Source organism: Tripterygium wilfordii, chromosome 8, assembly GCF_013401445.1.
Source record: "Tripterygium wilfordii isolate XIE 37 chromosome 8, ASM1340144v1, whole genome shotgun sequence".
NCBI classification, from domain to species: Eukaryota; Viridiplantae; Streptophyta; class Magnoliopsida; order Celastrales; family Celastraceae; genus Tripterygium; species Tripterygium wilfordii.
In genome coordinates, this window is record NC_052239.1 from 10,849,636 (window position 1) to 10,858,082 (window position 8,447).

Below are 8,447 nucleotides of genomic sequence, written 5' to 3' on the forward strand. Positions count from 1 at the left end.
TTTGAGCCATAACTACTATCCAAATGACAAATTCATCGCCACAACCCCAACAAGATATCAGTCAGTAATGAGACATTCTCCGCAATTGACATGGACTAAAGAACTTTCTATAGGTATTCAGAGTGCAACTAACCAACAAAATTGTTTAGATAGTCTTCCATAGCTTCTGCTTGATGGTCCTTTCACATGATAAATTGAGTTAGTTCTAGGAAGCTGATGGCCTTTGACAAACGAGTGCTAACAAAATAGAGTCATTTTCAAGTACCAATAAATGTCAAAGGCCACCATTAATTGGAGATCCTTTACAATTTTGGTTATATGTGTAGGGAAGTTTCTGCGCGTTTCTCCTTCGACTGATGTTTCACTTTCACAAATCTTCTCTTCGTTTTCTTGATAAGTACTCTGACCTTTTGTTATAATTGTGAAGAACTTCAACGAGACCTGTTAAAGACAAAACAATCAGAAGAACTTTTATACTAAAAGTAGTTTAATTCGCGGGATCATGCACCCTAATAACGGGAAAAAGGGTATCGGGTTGTATCCAGTTTATTATTCTTGAAATAAACAAATCACACACCCCTTTTCGCAAAAAAAATAAATAAAAAAAAATACACCAGGAATTATGCTCAGATTTATTCTACTTGTTTGCTAAAATATCGCTATTAAACCTGAAACTCCCGGCGGCATATGGCCAGTGACCTCGAAAAGGAAAGAATCGATTACATTTTCATATGATCACATCAAAGCAGGTTACTGAGGGGAAAAAAGTCTATTTGATCAATCAATCAAGTAAATACAACTATACCCACTACGAAAGTAGTGGAGACTGTGGATTATGATCAATATAAACAAGTACAATGGAAAGACTAAAGAGAGATCCAATTACCAGAACTGCCCAATATTTGATAAATAATTAGGCAACCACCATGATTTGGATAGTCGATTTTTCAGTACTTAATATGTCAACCCTGCTAATCCAAACTCAAGGAAAGAATCTCATACATAACCACTATATTATATATGAACAGAAAAGGGAGAGAGAGTTGACTGGATTAAACTATTGTTTCATTCAAAAATCATTCTCAATTTGCTCTAGTAATCCAAACTACATGAGAAAGTTGTGTTTAGAAATAATGCATGTAACGACCCGTCTTGGAGGGGGTCTGTACAATTTTCAAATTGTCTAAAACATAAAATATCTATGCAAATCCTCCACAAGTCATTTAATACAATCCCAAAATGAATAAAATGTACTTAGAAATCTATCAAGACGTAATTAATAAGTTTTTATAATTTATACAAAGCAAAAGTCTTTATAATATCAACCCTACACTACATATAACCTTAACTGTATCCATGGGAAACCGCTCACGCCTCGGGATGGTGGCCGTCATCCGCATACTCACTTGAAAAGAAAGAAAATAATAGAGGTTGAGTTGAATAGCCCAGTAGGGGTATAATACCCGATAAGGACCCGGATATCCATGAAGCAGATAACGAGAGAGAAAGAGAGAGAGCAAATCAGAACGTCAATCAACTCAAGAGTAATGCAATGATAGGCATGGACAATAAGAACATGCTCATGCCACAATCACAACCCCATATGCATATACATAAGCATGCAAATTATATATACAAAACACACATCTCCTCCCAATACGCGTAGCGCCACAAATTATCTACATCCAATCATTGGCACACGACAGTCCGAATCCCCCCTCGGAGATCGTGGCAATCAAATCCTCGTATAATCACGTGGGTAACAGATAAAGGGGAATAAATCTCAGACAATGATAACTTCTTAAGGTGGCGTGTCGTGAGTCACAACCACCACCGCACAAAACCAGAGTCAGACAACAACAACAAGACTATCACATCCACCCATCTCCACAAATCCACAATCTAAACACACAATCAACATATATCATGATGCATGTATCACAATAAGTTTCTCCATAACCAATACTTCACATGCCTATCTACATGCTGAAAAGATTATAATCAAACACGGAGAAATGCAAACCAATGAATAGACAACAACCAACGATTCAGGAAGCGAGTATTTAACACGCAAGAAAATAAATCACATAATTCTACAATACGAAGTATTGGGCACTCGAGGCCATCAAATAAAATATCTCCGCATGCCATGAAAGGAATCTAAACCAACGGCACAAGGAACAAGAACGACACGAGTCCAATCAGATATAATAGAACACTAATAATTCCTAATGTAGATGACATTAAGGAACTTATCAAGCAAACAGAAAAATAAGGGGAATAATATCCCGGAATTTAAACAGAATGAAAGATCGGGTATAAGAGGCCAAAGAAATCAAAACCCCTATCTCGATAGCAATACACAATCAAATACACATCTAAAGCGTCGCCTCGATCACCTATACAAATATACCGGCATATTGCGGGTTATTAAATTGTTCAATTTACTAGCTTGTCTAAAATAATTACCGACTTTCTAAAAATTCCCAACTACATGTTTGGCCTGCATTAGTCCATTGGAAATGTACTTAAAACAACAAGGGCAACTTAATACACTAGTGAGTAAAGTCTATAAATGGCTTCAATTGATCAAATTATGCCAAGGACCATTCGGGTCCAAAGATTTCTACTGGACCCAAAAAAATAAATGATTTACTTAACTAAGTCTGATTAGTCCAAAAATCAAAGGAAATCAAAAGTCCAACGGGTCAAACCTGCAACACCATAAAAGACAATTCCTTGACCACGCAAGACCTTGGAATCGAGAGCACCGTGAATTGCATGGGGATTCTTCACCAGATTCGAAGGAATGAATAGCGAGTTCAAGCACCAGTTTGGAGCGGCTGTTGGCATAGGGTGACCGTACTCTGGCCGCTAACAAATTGGCGGCATCGTTTCCATCAAACGAGACTCAGCTCGCTCGGATCTACCATCATCTTTGCAAAGTTGATAGCAAGTTTCAGGCACGTTTCGGTGGAGTCTTGTGGCCGTTGGCAATCATCTTGGCTGGGACAAGGTTTTGGTGATCGGCAGATTCCTGGGCAGCACCGGACGGAAATATTTAATTTTCGGTGTGGGGCGGCAAGAGGAGAGAGATACACAGAGGCAGAGAGTATAAAATCTATGTTTTATTTTGTTTTTCACGAATCCCAATACTAGTTATTATAGGTTTAATTCAGCCACTTTCTCCTTTATTTCAATTTTTAACCCTCAAAGAGTTTTCGTTTTCCATTTAAATCCCTCCTTGTTTTATAGAATTTTCAATTACCCCTTATAAAAGTTTAGGGTTTTACATCCTACCCCCTTAAATGAAAATTTCTCCTCAAAATTTAAATCGAACATCAGATATCGAATAAGTCGGTAGCTCTCACGTATCTTTGACAAACTCCTAAACAAGCAATTTTTCGATCTTTTAACTCGAACAATTTGTTTCTGACACATTACCCAAAGCAACTCTCTTCTCGTAGTATTCCAATATTGCTTGAACCTTGAACAACTAATTCATCGTGAGGAATACATCAAAATACGCAATTCTATTCCGACTAAGTTGACTTGGAACACATGATTACGGAAATAAAACATACAACACGACAAACGCTACTAACACACACAAAAAAAAATTGTCCCTACAAGGACTCGACAAGTAAAGATTTCTCATTGGGGTAGCACTCAATCCCAAAATAACAATAGATCGACGGCAGTACAAGAATAATTAGTGCCCCAAATCAAGTGACACTCAAGACCAAAAATTAGAACGAAACGAGCAAATACCTCCTATGTCCCGCTAATTAATTAGCGAGAAGGTTGGAGGAAATTAATGTCTAGATAGTAGATCTCCCAACTTTAATTAAATAAAATTCGAACAAAATCCCATGCACGGGATTGATCCATCATTAGAAATATCATTCAACCCACAAACTCAAAAACCTATAATTAAGGATTATTTTAAAATAATATTTTTAAGAAAATATGAGAACATACCCAAGCTCATAATCTAAGGTCAAAGTCCTAATGATCGCAACATGGATATGAAAATTATAAGGCAAAACGACCTCACATTCCCACGGAAGTACCAGTGACCTATGGCCTCCAGACCAAAACTAAAAGTTCATCCAATCCAGTTCAGAAGCCAAACAAATATTCAATATGGACATTTCCAAATGATCACATTTAGATTTATAACCATTGAACTCATCACGTCAAAGGATAGATAATTATAAATTTAACGGAAGCACTACATGTCCATAATTTTGGTGTCCATAAGTATCCATAATCTAGGTAGCATGAGGAGAAGTGTGAGGACCATTTAATACAACATGGTCCCCCACACTTCTCCTCGTGCCACATAGATTATGGATACTTATGGATATCAAAATTATGGACATATATCATTTTGGTAAATTTAATAAACTCACAGAACTTCTTTCTGTACCATAATCTTTCACAACTCCACCATTCTTATCAGCAATAAACATTGATAAAAAAAAATCTAATCGTTGGGGGAAAGTACTACAATATTGAATAAAATTGCAAATGCATGTGTGTGAATACCATTCTAATCACATGCTTCCCAAGAACCCACTGAAATATCATTCATGCAAAACAAGTCCATCAATGACAATTGCACTGGTTGTACTTACTTACAATAGAAATCAATGCAATAGTTTGGTTACATCCAATCACTTGGCTTAGTTGGCTATAACTAATTATCATTTACAACAGTTGAGACCAACAGAGGCGGTACTTAATTCTTTGTTCATAGGCCGAACTCAAACATACATACAAATGTTGTGTGTGTGACTGAATAAAGCATCTAGCATAAAAACATAAATTTACTTGGTCCCTCAACGACTAAGAGAAGAGGGGATTAATGAAATACCTCCATTCCCCCTCTCCAAAAGAAAAAAAAAAAAACACACCATCCCCCAAGGAACTAGGTTAATGATGAAGAGAAACCAGTGGCGGTAATAGTTCCAATAATTTATCCAAAGCAGAAGAGAAAAAATAGAAAGGCCGCCATTATTGAACGTGGGAAGCATGCAAGAGAACCAGCATTGATATTCTGAAACTCAGCAAACAAAAATAAATATTAAAAAAAAAACACTAGCAAATTAAGACTTCATGCCTGGAGAACATTTTTGATAAATCACAACCTAAAAAACCATGAAGCAAAAGAAGAAACGTTAGTAGGAAATTACACTACACTTGATACTATACTCACTGACAGAACAAGGACCTAACCCTGTGTGTGTTTATTTTGCACTTGTTCGCCAAATCGGGGTTGTTTCAACATGTGTCATTAGAGTCCTTGTGTGTCTAGAGTTGCATTTCTAAGGTCGGTGTGTCCTGTCCTGTAATACATTTATATATGTTTTGTGTAATGGAGGTATAGTTGGAGAAGGATCTTTACATGTAATGAAAATGAGGATAATTCATAATATATACACGGCAGCAGCACAGGGTAACTTTCTTTCTAGAACTGAAAAATGGGCTATGTATCGTAATAATCTAAGAAAGAATTTAAGCACAGATCATCAGATCAAAAAGGAATAAAGGATGGAAGATGACAATTATTTTCAATATAAATTAAAGAACTTAAAACTCATGTTTTACAAATGCTGAATCAATCAATCAGGTGTAGGGTTGATTGAAAGGAGATTCTCCACATAACTAACAACAACTTGCGAAGTTTCATTAGCCCCATCAATATGCAAAATCTTCTCCATTTGTAGGCTTCTAGTGTCATAGAAGAATACATGCCCTTCCAAATTTCTAAAAAATAACCGACCATCTTTCCCAACACCCAATGACATAGAAACTTGAGGTCCATAAAGGGGTCCGACAGATACTTTTCGAAACCAAGAGTACCCCTTTTCTTCAGCTTTACCTTCAGTCCACACCCATACATCAAAGAAGGGAAAAACCCCCCCGGTGTTATAGATAAGGGCAAGACATCCTCTGAAGTTGCAAAGTCCTACACCCTCATCATATGAAGAATCAGCATCTGGAAGCGGCACCTTCTGAAACACTTGATCAGTCATGTCGTAGGACATGATACATTCAACACGATCCTCCTCTTGTCTACCCAACCAATAACAAACACCATTCAAATATGTGCAAAACCGTGGATGATACACGGGAGAAATATTTGGATGGGCGTGGGCCGGGATTTCTTTCCAAGAATCACTCTTGAGAGAATATAAATAAAGTTTACTGGATCCGTCTTGGTAAACTAGCACCTTATAGTCATTATTAGTGCGATCGAAACCAAACGCGACTCCTCCGATTCCTCCGATTCCAACAACGATGATTTTGTCCATGGGCGGTGGAGGGAGTGACTTGAATTCTCTAGTGGCTGGATTCCATAGCGCAATCTCCCATCCGGAATACAGGCAAAATAAACCATCACAGGGACCGACTAGATAAGGGAACTGGAATTGGTTACAGAAGAATGGACAACCCTTGCGGGTGAATGGTATAGAAATTTTTTCCGTCAACGTAAGCGATTTTTCAGAGATCAACGACAAATATCTCACATCATCATAGGAGGAATCATGAGTGATACCGAAACTAGGGTTGGAGTTGCAGCAGGTCAAGAGATGGTGCTTGGCAATAAAATCTGAATTCTTAAAAAGATTAAACCAAGTTTTGCAGACGCACTTGAATCTCATCAATGATTTTACAGGAAGCCTTGCGAGTATCTCAAACAGAATATCCTCCATGACTCACCCTCGTCTCCTCCTAACAATCTCTTTCACAAATAAAATCGAAATTCAGCTACTTCTTCTCGCTCATACAACAATCATCGATCCAATTTCAATTTATTTATAATAATGCGATACCGAAATATAGAAAGAATAGGAAATACGAATCAAATTAGAAAAGCCAATTAACCTTCACCGATTCAAATTAGATCTGCCATTAGAGATCAGTTGTTGATAGAAGAGGAAAAATGACGTGTAGGAGTAAAAAGGGACAAAAAGGGGAGATGAAGGAGAGGATAAAAATATTATTTTAATGATGAAAGAGAGAGAAAAAAATATTATGTTAATGAGGTAGAGAATATGATAAGTAATCTGAATATATGATGCAGTGCTAGTCGGATGAGGAATCTATAAACAAAAATGATATAGGGCCCAAGTTTTGGTGACCCAAAGTAGTTCAACTCTAGTTGATGCTTATGTGACATTACCATGTCATTTGACAGGGTGGATGTCGTTTAAATTTCAAAATCTCTCCTTTAGAGGTTCTTTTAGGGTTTATTTGTGAGAGTCGCGGGCATGAAAAAGAAGAACCTCTGGAAGAGGAAGAAGCTCATTTTGACGAATGAGATACGTCAGGGTGTTGATTAGCAAGGATTCGGGCACCGCATTGAGGTTTTCGAGAAGCACATTGAAGAAGAAGAACCTCTAGAAGAGGAAGAAGCTTGTTTTGACGAACGAGATATGTCGGGGTGTTGATTAGCAGGGATACGGGCACCACATTGAGGTTTTCGAGTAGTGCCTTGAAGAAGAAGAAGCTCGCACAACTTTCCGACTCTGATCTTGTGTGATGTCTTGGAATGGGTAAATATTGTTTTGTCGAATTTGTTTGTTTATGTGTTTGCATTTTAGTTTGTTGAGTTGTTTTCTGTTACGAATGTGTTGAATAGGGTTCTATCATGAGTTCTGACCTGATGAATCTGTGTTTGCTAAGATTGTTGTATATATTCCATTGTTAAAATTCAATGGAATATGTAATTTCATTCATTTTGTTCACTTGTTTGTCAGTAACGAAATGGTGGATAATGAATGGATACCGTTGGGTAATAGTGAAGTTATTAATGGCAGCTACTAGAGCCCTGAGTTGGTTGCAAGTCATTTGGATAGTAATCAACATGTGCAGAGACAAGCCTAACAAGAATCACAATGCACAGGTTATTGTAGCAGGAGGACATGACAATTTACCCTTTTTGTAGAGGGATACTCGAAATCTTATTGTGAAAGTAAGGCGTATGCGAATAGGCGAAGGTGATGCTAATACAATCCAAAGTTATTTTGCTAAAAAACAATCTAATAATGATGATTTTCTTTCATTGATTGATTGGGATGAGGAAGGAAGGTTAAAAAGTGTTTAGTTGTGAACTTCAAGCTTTTGACCAATTTACCAATAGCTTCAATATCATACTTGTACTACATGGGGTAAATTTTTTTCTCTGGTTGCATGAATATTTCTTCAACATTCTTCGAGATTTTTCCTTTGGTTTAATGGCTCCTTCTTTTCTTTTCCGACTACTTGACATTCTTAATATCTTGTGATGGTATCTTGTAAAAAGTTAAATTATAAAAGTTTCCAACATTATAACAAAACTGGTCAACAGATGGAATGGAATGTTAAATTCCATTGATATTAAACAATGAAACCTATCAATTCCATTAAAAAAAATCAATGGTACCTTCAAAATACAT